Below are 16,084 nucleotides of genomic sequence, written 5' to 3'. Positions count from 1 at the left end.
TCTTCCCCCTAACTGCCCTTAAGATGGTTTCCTTGGTTCTAAGATTTGCGAGTTTTACTATTACATGCCGGGGTGTTGGCCTGTTTTCCTTGATCTTGGGAGGGGTCCTCTCTGCCTCTAAGACACGAATGTTTGTTTCATTCCCCAGATTAGGGAAGTTCTCAGCTACGATTTGCTCAAATACATCTTCTAGCCCTCTCTCTCCACTCCCTCTGGGATTCCAATGATTCTGACATTGGAATGCCTCATAGTGTCACTTATTTCTCTGATTCTATTTTCATGGATTCTGAGTTGTTTTTCCCTGGCCTCCTCTTTCCCCTTTTTATCTATTATATTGTCTTCCAGGTCACTTATTCGTTTTTCTGCCTCACTTACCCTAGCTGTTAGATTATCTAGATTAGATTGGGTCTCATTGATAGCATTTTTAAGTTCTGCCAATTCAGCTTTCATTTCTGCCCTTAGGGACTCTATGTTGCCATTAATCGATTTCTCCATTCTAGCCATTGTCTTCACAAATGCTAGCCTGAATTCCATCTCCGACATCTTGGTTATATCTGCATCCATTTGTAAATCTGCAGCATAAGTCATAATATCTGAGTCTTTTCTATTTAGGGGGCTCCTCCTCCTAGTCATTCTGTTGATGGGTAGTTGAGGGAATGTATAGAGTCCAAATTATTGACCACAACACAAGCAAGATGCACCTGTTTTCTTGGGACCTCAGGGTTGCTGGTCTCTTGTTTTCCTAGCCGGTCTTCTGCGGGAGGGGTCTGCCACGCTGTTACTCAGGCAACCCTGTTTGGGTGGTGTTGCCCTGTTCCCCTGTGGCAGGGGATGGGCTCAGTGGGAATCAGTCTTTGGGGCTTTTGTTCTCTGGCGGCTTTCCCTGGCAGCTTTCTGCGTCTCTTCCACAAGTCAGAGCAGAAAAGACCATTTCCAACCCTCTGCCTCAGAGCAGAGAGATCACAGTCTGTTCTTCAGTGAGCTCTCCAGGCCACACCATCTCTGTTTCTGTCCATGCTGCTATAAACTGCGGCATCCTGGGTTGTATGCCCCTCCACAGCGCTCCCAGTCCTGCCTCCAGGTCAGGGCACGTGTCTGCCCTTTGTGCTTCTAGAACCATCAGCCACTCCCAGTTCGCTCGCGCGACCCTGCCACTCTGGGTTTCCGTCCCAGGGGCTTCCCTAAAGTCCTTTCCCTGTCGCTACCGGTCTGAGAGGCTGTGCCCCGTCTGCAGTGCACAAGGCTATCACTCACTGGCAGTGTAGGATCCCCACGGCCAGTCACCCTCCCACTGCTGTTTATCCTCTGATATCTGCCCCTGGAATCAGGGCTCCCCACTTTGCACCTCAAAACCAACCGCCTGCGATATTCTGTTTGTAGAGATCCAGATCTTCTTACATCTCAGGCTGGTTTTGTGGGTGCTCAGAGTGGTCTGGTAGATATCCAGCTCAATTCCAGGACCAGTTGAAATAGGGTCCCCTACTCCTCTGCCATCTTCCCTCCCCCCCCCCCATACTTTTGTTTGTTGTGAGGGTTTTGAGTACTGTTTCAATTTCTTTGCTGGTTATCATTCTCTTCAAATGTTCTATTTCTTCCTGTTTCTTTTTTGTAGTTTATATGTTTCTAGGAATTTATCCATTTTTTCCAGGTTGTCCAATTTGTTGGCATATAGTTTTTCTTAATATTCTCTTACAATAGTTTGTATTTCTGTGGTGTTGGTTGTTATTTTTCCTCTCTCATTTGTGACTTTTTTTTTAGTTCTTTCTCTTTATTTTTTTGATGAATCTTGTGAGAGGCTTATCAATTTAATTTATTTGTTCAAAGAACCAGCTCTTGGTTTCACTGATGTGTTCTATTGTTATTTTTAGTTTTTATATCATTTGTTTGTGCTCTAATTTTTATTATTTCCTTCCTTCTGCTGGTTTTAAGGTTGTTTTTTTTTTCCTAGCGTATTTAGGTGTAAGGTTAGTTTGAGATTTTTCTTGCTTTTTGAGCTGGATCTGTATTGCTATAAACTTCCCTCTTCAAACCACTTTTGCTGTATTCCAAGGGTTTTTGTACTGTTGTGTTTTCATTTTCATTTGTTTCCATGTACTTTTTTTTTTTTTACTTTTTAATTTCTTCTTTTATTTCTTGGTTGATGCATTCATTGTTTAGTAGCATGTTATTTAACCTCTATGTATTTAATGGTCTTTCCAGATTTTTTCTTGTGGTTGACTTCTAGTTTCATAGCGTTTTGGTCAGAAGAGATGCACGGGGGTGGGGGGAACTTGGCTTGCTCAGTCAGTGGAACATGGGACTCTTGATCTTGGGACTGTATGTTCAAGCCCCCATTAGGTGTAGAGATTCCTTAACAATAAAATCTTTAAAAAAAAAAAAAGGATGCATGGTATGCCTTTGATCTTGAATTTGTTGAGGCAGGTTTTGTAGGCTAATATGTAATCTATTCTGGAGAATTTTGAATAGGCCTTCTTAACACTTTTGAGCATGGACTCCTCTGGCAATTTTGTAGATAAAGACTTCTTTTCAGAAATATGTTTGTAAATGTATAATATAAGGTATATAGTCTCACAAAGGAGATAAATTATATTAAAATACAGTAATAATGATAGCAAAATTTTAAAAATCTTATAATAGTATGTGTACTTCTTTATTAATTTATTAAAGCATTAGCCTAACTGAAGGTCTAATAACCACAGCTAGTTTCAGGTGGTGGTGAGTATACATAAATAAAATTTTGAGTTGTTTGTAATAACTGTGGCATGATATGACCTGTGGTTTCTCTTGGCAACAAATCCATAGGTCTTTCTCATCCTTCTCTTTGGTTGGCTCCATTCATCATGGAAGAGAAAGCTATGATTCTTGTAAGTTCTGGAGGAAATAAATACTTTTTCCCATCCATATTATGACCCTTGAATGTTGTTCATAGACTGGGAGTCTGTAGAACCTAGGTAAAGAACTTCTGGAGGAGGTGGCCTACATGGGCTCAAGGCATCCTTACTCTACTCTGGATCATGGAGTGGGTGGGAGGTAGAATGAGAAGGGCTCCAACCATCAGGACTGGAGTCAGACCAGCCCTCTTGGGGAGCAAGTTGGTATTCCTGGAAGGGAGCAATCAACAGGTGCAGTCATCTGACTGGAGAATATGCACCTGTAACTTATAGCCCATGGACGACCTGATGCAGCTGCAAATGGGTGGCTATTAACTGAGGTATGGCCTAGATTCGGGGTATGGGAAGAGGGACTGCTGGGCAGGCACAGGCAGAAGGAAAAAGATGAGGAACTAAGTGTCCATTTCCCCTGGGAATGGTGAGCTCTATAATGTGGGTTTCTTACCTGTCTTATCTACTGCTGTTGCCACAGTGCCTGGGCAAAACAGGCATTAGGCAAATACATACTGAAAAGAATAATAAGCTTTTCTATCTGAATAAGATCTTTGAAATCATCTTATCCATTCATTTTCTTTTCAAGATAAATAAACAGACCTCATTGGGTGCCCACAACCATAAACTTGGGAAGGAAAGATTGGAAGGAGCTTATGCTTCCACAACCTGACTTTTTCTGTCACCCATTATGGCCCTGACACATTTCTGTCATAAAGCTATCTATATGTGGAGCTGAACAGGATGTGGGGATTTCCAGTAGTCTGAGGACAGTGTTAACAGCTGTTCCTGACTCAGGATCTGTGTACTATAAGGGGAGAATTTTCAAGTGAAACTGGGAGATGATGTAAGAGTCAGACTGGGTTCTCTGGGCAGAAATGAACAAAGGAGGTTTGGTCCCTGCCCACCATCTAGTGTCAGGGGTAGAAGGACATCCATGCTCAAAGAGACTGCATGATCCATTTCTGACCACTCAAAGATCTTTATATCCACAGAAGTCTCCTTCCTGGGAGATGGGAAGGCCTGGTTCCCCTCTACTCTGCTAGCAGCCAGTATGATGGGCCATAGGCATAGATGATCTCTGGAACCTGGAACCTTTTCCATGCCCCTATCCAGCCAGGGTTGGGCAGAGAGACTCAAGATGGAGAATGAGGAGGCACAGTGAACTCACACCTCTCCTGGAGTCCAGGGCTGGGCTCCTCACTGCAACCTCTTATACTTGATTGTGCTTACTATGATCAACATAGAACTGATGTGTATGATGACAATTAGAACTGGACTTAGGTGACAGACTAGGGTGAGAGTGCCATGAGTTAAGTTAGGGTGGGGAGACAGGCCATCATGAATGTGTCAGTGGCTGAGGAGGAGACTGTGTATGTGTGAGAGTCACCTGCCATCTTCTGTATCTGGAAGGCCCTTTCTCCCTACACACCATCCTTTCCCACATATATAATTGTAATGGAAACGTGGTGGTTTAATTCTGAACTTAAATGTAATCAGCATGTCCTGGCTCCAACAAGATTTGGGGACTCCTGAGACCAAATTAAAGTGTCATCCTAGTGAAAGTTCCACTTTTAGCACATTAGTATGAAAAACTCGGTAGACCAGTACAGTCATGGGAAAAAAAAATGTTTAACACTACAAGTCATCCTAAGGGTATTCAGAAAAATCTACTATATTTAGTAAAAACAGTTCCAACATTATTTGAACCAAGATCCATGCCTTGTCCCTATCCTAGCTCAGCAAGTTGGAAATTACACTCCTGACTGGTACAGCCAAGAACACAGGGCTCCTTCTCACTCCTGCCTCTAGTCAGAGGGCTATCTTCCTGGAAGAGACAGAAATCAGCACCAGAGCCATGGCTCACACATTTTTCTCAGTGGGAGAAGCAGACCATAGAACACAGAGTTCCAAATTTCTCTCCAAAGGAAATTACTTTATTTGCAACATACTATAAAAAATAGTCAAATGTAAAAGAGCTCTAAGAACAGTGAAGGTTGTGGTGAAAGGCAGTTGGGAATCAATTGATGGATTCATTGGTGATACAAGCTAAACTTTAGGCCAGTTAGCTTGCCAGAGACAAACAGGAAAACAGAGAGCCAAGAATCTTCCTGTTCCTCAGAACAAATTTCAAACACTAACTTTAAGACTTATTCCTTCAGGGCACCTGGGTGGCTCAGTCGTTAAGCGTCTGCCTTTGGCTCAGGTCATGATCCCAGGGCCCTGGGATCGAGCCCCGCATCGGGCTCCCTGCTCTGCAGGAGGCCTGCTTCTCCCTCTCCCACTCCCCCTGCTTGTGTTCACTCTCTCGCTGTGTCTCCCTCTGTCAAATAAATAAATAAAATCTTAAAAAAAAAAAAAAAAGACTTATTCCTTCAAAGGAGCCTGAATTTAGTTTGTTTGGGGGCCAGAGATTGAGGGGAGATCTTCTCAAATAATGCAGTTTCAGAATTTCCAAAGGCACAGAATGATAAATAATGACTAACACAAATAACATCCTAAGTCTAGGTACATGGAGACATGATGTAATAAATAGATAAGAATGATGTTTAACTCACCTATCAGTTATTGAGAATTGAGTGGCCCTCCATAGATCAATGAAAAAAATAGCCCAGAAATAAACCCACCATTTATATGGTCAATTAATCTTTGACAAAGGAGGAAAAAATATGCAATGGGAAAAAGATAGTCTCTTCAACAAATGGTGTTGGGAGAACTAGACAGCTACATGCAAAAGAATGAAACTGGACCACTGGTTTACATCACACAAAAATAAAAATGGGGGGCGCCTGGGTGGCTCAGTCGGTTAAACAGCTGCCTTTGGCTCAAGTCATGATCCCAGGGTCCTGGGATCGAGCCCCGCATCAGGCTCCCTGCTCAGCAGAGAGCCTGCTTCTCCCTCTCCCTCTGCCTGCCTCTCTGCCTACTTGTGCTCTCTATCTCTCTGTCAAATAAATAAATAAAATCTTTAAAATAAAATAAAATAAAATAAAAAAATAAAAATAAAAATGGATTAAGGCCCTAAAATGTGAGACCTAAAACTACAAAAATCCTAGAAGAGATCACAGGCAGTAATTTCTCTAAAATAGGATATAGCAACTTTTTTTCTAGATATGTAGCCTGAGGCAGAGGAAACAAAAACAAAAATAAACTATTGGAACTTCATCAAATAAGCTGCTGCACAGAAAAGCAAACAACCAACAAAACTAAAAGGCAACCTACAAAATGGGAGAAAATATTTGCACATGACATATCTGATAAAGGGTTAGTATCCAACAGAACACTCATGAAAGAAATTGAAGAAGACACAAAAATATGGAAAAACATACCATGCTCATGTATTGGAAGAATAAACATTTTTAAAATGTCTATGCTACTCAGAGCAATCTATACCTTCAATGCCATCCCAATCAAAATTCCAATGACAATTTTTCAAAGTGCTGGAACAAACAGTCCTAAAATTGTATGGAATCAGAAAAGACCCTGAATCACCAAGGAAATGTTGAAAAAGAAAAATAAAGCTGGGGGCATCACATTGCCTGATCTCAAGCTATATTACAAAGTAGTGATCACCAAGACAGCATGGTACTGGCACAAAAACAGACATACAGACCAATGGAACAGAATAGAGAGCCCAACTCTATGGTCAAATAATCTTGACAAAGCAGTAAAAAACATGCAATGGAAAAAAGACCATCTCTTCAATAAATGGTGCTGGGAAAATTGGACAGCCACATGCAGAAGAATGAAACTCGACCATTCTCTAATACCACACACAAAGGTAAACTCAAAATGGATGAAAGACCTCAACGTGAGACAGGAATCCATCAAAATCCTAGAGGAGAACATAGGCAATAACCTCTGACATAGGCCACAGCAACTTCTTTCAAGATACATCTCCAAAAGCTAGTGAAACAAAAGCAAAAATGAACTTTTGGGACTTCATCAAGATAAAAGGCTTCTGCACAGCAAAGGAAACAGTCAACAAAACAAGGAGGCAACCCACAGAATGGAAGAGGATATTTGCAAATGACTCCAAGATCTATAAAGAACTTCTCAAACTCAATACCCAAAAATGAATAAGCAATTCAAAAAATGGGCAGAAGACATGAACAGACACTTCTCTGAAGATGACATACAAATGGCTAACAGACACATGAAAAAATGTTCATCATCATTAGCCATCAGGGAAATTCAAATCAAAACCACATTGAGATACCACCTTACACCAGTTAGAATGGCAAAAATGGACAGCACAAAAAACAAATGTTGGAGAGGTTGTGGAGAAAGGGGAACTCTCTTACACTGTTGGTGGGAATGCAAGTTGGGACAGCCACTTTGGAAAACAGTGTGGAGGTGCCTCAAAAAATTAAAAATAGAGCTACCCTATGACCCAGCCATTGCACTCCTGGGTATTTACCCCAAAGACACAGATGTAGTGAAAAGAAGGGCCATATGCACCCCAATGTTCATAGCAGCAATGTCCGCAATAGCCAAACTGCGGAAAGAGCTGAGATGCCCTTCAAGAGATGAATGGATAAAGAAGATGTCGTCCATACATACAATGGACTATTACTCAGCCATCAGAAAGGATGAATACCCAACTTTTACATCAACATGGATAGGACTGGAGGAGATTATGCTAAGTGAAAGAAGTCAAGCAGAGAAAGTCAATTATCATATGACTTCACTTATTTGTGGAACATAAGGACATTAGGAGAAGGAAGGGAAAAATGAAGGGGGGGAAATCGGAAGGAGAGATGAACCATGAGAGACTGTGGACTCTGAGAAACAAACTGAGGGTTTTAGAGGGGAGAGGGGTAGGGGGATGGGTTAGCCCAATGACGGGTATTAAGGAGGGCAGGTACTACATGGAGCACTGGGTGTTATACGAAAACAATGAATCATGGATCACCACATCAAAAACTAATGATGTATTATATGGTGACTAACATAACATAATAAAATAAAATTTAAAAAAAAAGCGTTAGTATCCAAAATGTATAAAGAACTTACACAACTCAACACCCCAAAAAATAAATAATCCAGTTAAAAATGGGCAGAAGACATGAATAGACATTTCTCCAAAGAAGGCATCTGGATAGACAACAGACACATGAAAAGATGTTCAACATCACTCATCATCAGGGAAATACAAATCAAAACTACAATGAAATACTACCTTGCAACAGTCAGAATGACTAAAATCAACAACATAAGAAACAATAAATGTTGGCAAGCATGTGGAGAAATAGGAACTCTGTGCACTGTTGGTGGCAGTACCAACTGGTGCAGACAGTGTTTTCTACTTTTAACTCAAAAGTTAAAGTAAAACTACCCTATGACCCAGTAATTACACTACTGGGTATTTACCCCCAAAATACAAAAAAACACTAATTCAAGGAGATACATGCACCCCTGTTTATTGCAGCATTATTTATAAAAGCCAAACTATGGAAACAGTCCAAGTGTCCATTGATAGATGAATGGATGAAGTGAAATATATAAAGATATAGATAGATATGTAAATATAATTTATCCATAAAAAAGAATGAAATCTTGCCATTTGCAACAACATGAATGGATCTAGAGGGTATAATGCTGAGTGAAAAAAGTCAGTCAGAGAAAGACAAATACCATATGATTTCACTCATATGTGGAGTTTAAGAAACAAAACAAAGAACCTGCAAAGAAAAGAGAGAGAAACCAAGAAACAGACTTAATTATAGAGAACAAACTGATGGTTACCACAGGGGAGGTAGGTGGGTAGATAGGTTAAATAGGTGATAGGGATTAAAGAGTACACTTACCCTGATGAGCATTGAGTAATGCATAGAATTGTTGAATCACTATGTTGTACACCTGAAACTAATATAACACTGTTTGTTAACTAGACTGGAATTAAAATTTAAAACTTTAAAAAATAAATAAAAAATAAATTTTAAAAAACAATTGAAGTACTCAAAATAAACTCATTCTTTTGAGTAACCTAATTTCTGCTTACTTATTTAGCAAACCTCTAAATATTTTAAATTTTAATGAAAGTAATAAATGCACATATTTAACACATAATAGCATAAAAAGTCTGATGAGAGTAAGAAAAAGAGGGAGGGGATGTAGGAAAAAAGGGAGAAAGGAAAGGAGGGAAGAACAGAGAGAGGGAGGGAGGAAGACCTCTAAATGACCTCCCCACCTCTAGACTTGCTCCTCAGAGGTAACACATATAACAGGCTATGATTTTAATTCTATGGTCACCTCTACATCTTTTGGTAAAGTTTAATCACTATTTCTTGATTAACTTTAGACACTGTTTATGTTCCTATTGTGATAGATAAGTTTCCTATTATGGTAGATTAAGTCCCTTTGCCACTACCACCACCTCTCAATATATTTATATCAATATTTTAGTTGTATTTTTAATTATATGTAACTGCAACAATAATTAACACACTTAAATCTTTCCACAAACTGTAGACCATATCCTTGAGCTCCTCACTATACAAGTGAAGGTACTGGCATCTTCACCCTTCTCTCCACCCCCTTCTCTGTTCCTTCACAAAAGGAGTCTGAATTTGGTTGGATGAGTCTATAGGTCAATTTAAGCCCAGGGAATGTTGAAAAAATAGAGTAAGCAGACTGCTATAGCTGGGTATAGTCAGGGAAAGAGTTAGTAAATAAAGACCTGCCAAACCACTGTCATCCCAGGGGCACTGTGGGAATACACAAGGGGCATATACATAAAGTCCTCTGAGCATAATCATTTGAGGCTTCCCCCTGCAGAGGTTGGGAAGAATAGTGGGGAGTGGGGGGGTGGTTGAATAATAGATATCATAAAAGTAAGCCAGTCAATTATTACATAAGTAAGCAGGCAAATAATAAGCCCCAGGGTGAAGGGAGGACTACCCACACTTGCTACCATATATTATCTAAAATGCAGTTTCCAACAAAAATTGGGAGACATGCAAAGAAACAAGAAAATATAACCCATACACTACAGAAAAAGCAGGTAATAGAAACTGTCTGTATGAATAGTGTGTTAGGGTTCTCCAGAGAAGCATAACAAACAGATTGCATATATATTGATAGAGATATATTTCAAATATGTGGCTTATGAGATTGCAGGGACTCCACAATTCCAAATCTGCAGAGCAGGTCACCAACCAAAGACCCAGGGAAGAGTTGCAGTTCAAGTCCAAAGGTGATCTGCTGTCAGAACTTCCTCATACTCCTGGCAGGTTGGTCTTCCTTCTATAAGGTCTTCAGTTAATTGGATGAGACCCACCTACATTATGGAGAGTAATCTGCTTTACTCAGTTTACCAATCCTAAAAAATACCTTCACACAAACAACTAGAATATTTGACCAAATATCTATATACCATGGCCTGGACAAGTTGACACAAAATTTACTATCACATTTCTACCCCTGTCAACTTGAACACTCTTTAAATCATTCTAAATCTCCAAATAAAGCAATAACAAGGTCATAATTCTACCTGAAATGATTCAAGTATTCCACATACAACTGAAAATATAGAGGCCTTTCCCCAGAAGAGAAGGCAAAGTCCTTGGGTGATGTTTACTCTTCTTCTTCTTGATATTTCATAAGTTAAACACTATGATATAACATTAACAATACTTAAATATTATGATATAAAGTCAATACATCCGAGATTATGGGGCAAGATGGCTGAATAGGAGGACCCTGAGCTCACACCATCCCATGTTTATGAAATATCATCTACATCCAAGTCAGTAAACTGGAGAACAATCTGAAGACTGGCAGAACAAACTCCACAACTAAATATGGAGAGAAAGATGCATCTGAAAGGTAAGGAAGGCCAGAAAGACAGAGGGTGGCTGCCCACAAAGGGAGGGAGTTGCACACACTGAGAGAGCAGAGAAATGGGCCTTTACACCAGGGAGCTCAAATGGGGAAGACTAATCCCCATAACATTTGGCTTCAAACATCAGAGAGGCTGAAATCCATGGGTTTGTAAAACCAGTGGAACTTAGAGCATGGAGCTTTAAAAATCTGCTGACTCAACCCTGGGCAAGCTGGGAGGGTGAGTGATAGCTGGGTCTCTGCCCCTAAAGAGACAGCAGCCTGCATGGAGAAGCAACATAAAAGCCAAAAGTGTCAGTTTACACAATGTCAGGGGCAAATGGGAGACAGGTCTGTTAATACTGATTTTGGAGTGTGTCGAGGGACATCTTTGAAAATGAGGGAGTTGGCAGGGGCCATTTTCCTATCCCAACCTCAGCATAAACACAAAGCCACCTGCAGGAGGTGGAGCTGCACTTGTAGCCTCACCCCAGAGTTCAAAGTAAATTTTGTTAAAGCTGCACACACACACCATCCCGCAGTTGGGTGCCCTGCTGCCACTTCATACTCAGCTCAACCTCAGTGCAGCAACCAGGTGAACATACCCCAGCCTCCACAGCATGCCATGCCCAGATGTGGGGTGCGCAGCTGCCACCATGCCACACACAGCTGCACCTAGCCATCCCTGCTTGCAGACTCACAACCCCAACTGCCCTGGCATGCAGGCCCCAGCCACTGCAGTGCTTCTAGGGACCCAACATAGGACCACCGGCCCAAAAATTTGGTTAACAATACTGACCCACTCCCAAGTTCCCTGAAGGGAATGCCCCCACACATCTGGCCTGCCTGGATCCCACTGACACCACAGAGAATAAGCACAGCCCACAATGGGCAGAGAGGCAGTGCAGATGACTACAGTGAAAGGAAAAGGGACTCATACACAAGAGCAGGGTGCAAGCAACATACATAGGATACTCTCCTGAAGTGCCAGGTTCTGTTGAACAGTAGACATTGCACTGCAGGGCACTCCACGATCTCCTTTTCATAAAATCACTACACTCAAGAGCAGAAGACAACTGACTTTATTAACACAGAGAAACACACAGAGAGGCAGACAAAATAAAGAGACAGAGAAATTTATTCCAAATGAAACAATAGGACAAGGCCACAGACAGAGATCTAAGCAAAACAGATATAAATAACATGCTTGAAACAGAATTTAAAGCAATGATCATAAGGATACTCACTGAACTTGAGAAAAGAGTGAAAGACATGAGTGAGACCCTTGATACAGAGATAAGGAATATAATGGCAGACATAAAAAGCTCAATAAATGAAATGAGAAACATGCCTGATGGAATGAACAGCAGGATAGAAAAAGCAGAGAAATGAATGAAGACCTAGAAGACAGAGTAATGGAAAGAAATCAAGCTGAACAAAAAAGAGGGGGAGAAGCACAAAATGAGAATAGACTTAGGGAACTGAGTGATTTCATCAAATGTAATAACGTTCCTATTATAGGAGGCCCAAAAGAAGAGAGAGAAAAAAGGGCAGAAAATGTATTTGAAGAAATAACAGCTGAAAACTTCCCTAATCTGGGGAATGAAACAGATATCCAAATTCAGGAAGCACAGAGAAATCCCATCAAAATTTAAAAAAGCAGACCCATACCAAGACATATTGTAATTAAATCAAAGAAAAATATCTTAAAAGCAACAAGACAAAAGAAGTCAGCAACTTACAAAGGAGCCCCATGAGGCTAGCAGGAGACTTCTCCACAGAAATTTTGCAAGCTGGGAGGGAGGCAAGATGGCAGAAGAGCATGGGACCTCTTTTCACCTGAATTTAGCTATATAACTATCAAATCACTCTGAACACCTATGAATTTAACCTGAGATGTAAGAAAAGAATTGCTGGAATTCTACAAATAGAAAACCGAACACTTTTTGGAAGGAAGGAGTGTGGAGAAGTGAAACTGAGGGGATATATTGGAAGATAAATGGGGCAGGAGGGAGCCTCCAAAAGCTGGCTACCAGAAAGTGATATAGCCCTAGAGCACAAAATCGGAACTTTTAGAAATCTGCTCCAGTGAGAGACTGAAAGGTGCTCAGTGGTGAAGTGTGGCAGAATCCTAGATGGGACAGTGTGGTCTCAGGATCCCCAGGGTCACAGAGAGAACAGGGGTACCTGAGCCAGCAGAATTCCCAAGCATTGGAGCAGGGAAACTGTTTATGGTCTGTGAGCCCAGGAGTGGGCTCTTAGCTCGGTTCACCATAAACAAAAACCCTGCATGATGCAGCAACAGGTCTGGGGGGGCGGGGTGGGGGGGAGAGCTTGCAAAGGACAAAAAAGTGGTAGGCTTCCACCTAGAGGGGAGGGGTGGGGCTGGAGTGGCCATGACCTGGCAACCAGTCTCCTTGAGGGGTCCTGCAAAAGACAGAAATACAGAGACCATCGGCCTTCCCCCAGGAGGAGCAGTGCAGGTGCACACCACAGGAGTCTGCACAGTACGGCACACACAAAAGTGTGAAGACCACTTATCCCTGAGAGTTTACCAAAGAGAGGGGACTGCAATCTTTCAGCTCCAGGGCTAGAGATGGGGGCATGGCCATTTTTATTCTCATCCTCTAAAGAGGCCCGGAAAGCCTTCAGGGAATATAGCCACATAGAAAAACCAGAAACAGCTTACACTGAGCCCAGCCCCCTGGCAAGGGGCGGTGCAACTCCAGACAGAGGAAGACACCTGAGGATCAATGGAGCAGTCCTCTCCCCCAGAAGACCATCTAGAAGAACAGGGAACATCAAATTTGCAGAGCACACAGCACTGCAAAACTCCAGGTCTAGGGGAAAATAGTATATAGAATTTGAGGTTTTTTTCTCATGATTTGTTTATATTTCAGTTTAAAATTTTCCTTCTTGTTTTTTCTTTTTTTTTCCTTTTCAACTAGTTTCTTATTTTATGAGCTCTGATTTTAAGTCTTTTTTTAACTTTCATTTTTTACATTTACATTTTATAGATATATTCTTCATTTTAGACTTCCTTTCACACTATTCAGTTTTATTTTTGTATATATATATATAAGTTTTGCTTTCTTTACAATTTTGGGATTTAGTGTCTTCTAAAACACAGACCAAAGTACACTCAGGACCAAGTAGATCCCCTTGTTTTGTCACCCTGTGAGATTATATTCTTTCTAACCCACCATTTTTTTTCTTCTTCTCTTTTCTTTTTTCCTTTCTTACTGGTTTCTGACCTCTTTGGATTTGTCTACTGGGTAGTTTGCTTGGGTCATGGTTGATATTTTTTATTCCATTCACTCATTCATCAATTCATCTCTGAGCAAAATGACTAGAAGGAGGAATTCACAACAAAATAAAGAACCAGAGGTAATGCTCTCTGCCACAGATCTAATTGGTATGGATATAAGATGTTAGAGATTCAGGATAATAATTATAAAGTTAATAGCTGGGCTTGATAAAAGCATAAAAGACACTAGAGAATCTCTTAGTACAAAAATGAGATCTAATCAGGCTGAAATTAAAAATGCTCTGAGATGCAGTCTGGATTGAATGCTTTTTTTTTTTTTAAGATTTTATTTATTTATTTGACAGAGATAGTGAGAGCAGGAACACAAGCAGGGGTAGTGGGAGAGGGAGAAGCAGGCTTCCTGCCGAGCAGGGAGCCCAATGTGGGGCTCGATCCCAGGACCCTGGGATCATGACCTGAGCCGAAGGCAGACGCTTAACAACTGAGCCAACCAGGCGCCCCTGAATTTAATGCTCTTAACAGCTAGGGTAAATGAGGCAGAAGAGAGAGTAAGTGACATAGAAGACAAGTTGATGGAAATGAAGGAAGCTAAGGAGAAGTCAGAAAAACAACTAATGGACCATGAGGGGAGGCTTCAGGAAATCTGCAAGGCCATAAAAAGAAACAATATTAGAGCTATTGGGGTACCTGAGGGAGAAGAATGAGAGAGAGAGCCAGAAGATATATTACAGCAAATCATAGCTGAGAACTTCCATAATCTTGGGAAGGAAAAAGGCATTCAAGTCCAAGAGGTAGAGAGGACCCAAAATCTATAAACATAGATCAACACCCTGACATATAAGAGTGAAGCTTGCAAATTTCAGAGATAATGAGAAAATCCTAAAAGCAGCTCGAGACAAGAGGTTCCTAACCTACAGAAGTAAGGACATTAGTCTGGTAGCAGACCCATCCACAGAGAACTGGCAGGCCAGAAAGTGCTGGCATGATATATTTAGGGTTCTAAATGAAAAAAACATGCAGCCAAGAATATTTTATCCAGCAAGGCTGTCATTCAGAATGGAAGGAGAGGTAAAGAGGTTCCAGGACAGACAGAAACTGAAAGAATATGTGACAACCAAGCTAGCCCTGCAAGAAATATTAAAAGGATCCTGCAAGCAAAGAGAGAGCCCAAGACTAACATAAACCGGAAAGAAACGGAGACAATCTACAGAAACAAGGACTTTACAGGTAATACAATGGCACTACATTCGTATTTTTCAATAGTTCCTCTGAATGTAAATGGGCTAAATGCTCCAATCAAAAGACATAGGGTATCAGATTGGATAAAAAAAGCAAGACCCATCCATATGCTATCTACAAGAGACTCACTTTAGACCTAAAGACTCCTCTAGACTGAAAGTGAAGGGGTGTAGAACCATTTATCATGCTAATGGACTCAAAAGAAAGCTGGGTCACGATCCTCATATCAGACAAATTAGATTTTAAGCCAAAGACTGTAGTAAGGGATGAAGAGGTGCACTCTATCATACTTAAAGGGTCTATGCAATAAGAATATCTAACAACTACAAATATTTATGCTCCTAATTTGGGAGCAGCCAATTACATCAACCAATTAGAAACCAAATTAAAGAAACACATTGATAATAATACAGTAACAGTAGGGGACTTCAACACCCCACTCAGCAATGGACAGATCATCTAAGCAGATCAACATGGAAATAAGCCCTTTGAATGACATGCTGGACAGATGGACTTCACAGATATATACAGAGCATTCAATCATAAAGTAAAAGAATACACATTCTACTCGAGTGCACATGTAACTCTCTCCAAAATAGATTACATACTGGGTCACAAAACAGGTCTCAACCGATACCAAAAGACTGGGATTTTCCCTGCATATTTCCAGACCACAGTGCTTTGAAACTTGAACTCAATCACAAGAGGAAATTTGGAAAGAACACAAACACTTGGAGGTTGGAGAGCATCCTACAAAAGAATGAATGGGGCAACCAGGAAATTAAAGAATTTTTTAAAAGTCATGGAAACTAATGAAAATGAAAACACAACTGTTCAAAACCTTTGGGAAACAGCAAAGGCAGTCATAAGA

The 16,084-nt window shown here is 40.8% G+C and overlaps 1 protein-coding gene across 1 annotated transcript in view; it reads right to left on the bottom strand.

Annotated features, from left to right (window-relative positions):
- Window positions 1-8,864: 8,864 nt before the first annotated feature.
- Window positions 8,865-16,084, bottom strand: part of SH3BP5L (SH3 binding domain protein 5 like) — a 40,674-nt gene continuing 33,454 nt past the window's right edge. Inside the window, exon 8 of the transcript XR_004683606.1 lies at window positions 8,865-10,164. The gene's annotated coding sequence lies outside the window, so the exon portion shown is untranslated. The remainder of the gene's footprint in view (window positions 10,165-16,084) is intronic.

The sequence above is a fragment of the Mirounga leonina genome, unplaced genomic scaffold (assembly GCF_011800145.1).
Source record: "Mirounga leonina isolate KUSES-001 unplaced genomic scaffold, KU_Mleo_1.0 Mir_239, whole genome shotgun sequence".
NCBI classification, from domain to species: domain Eukaryota; kingdom Metazoa; phylum Chordata; class Mammalia; order Carnivora; family Phocidae; genus Mirounga; species Mirounga leonina.
Note: the sequence above shows the minus strand (reverse complement) of the source record. Positions and strands in the feature narration are given on the sequence as shown.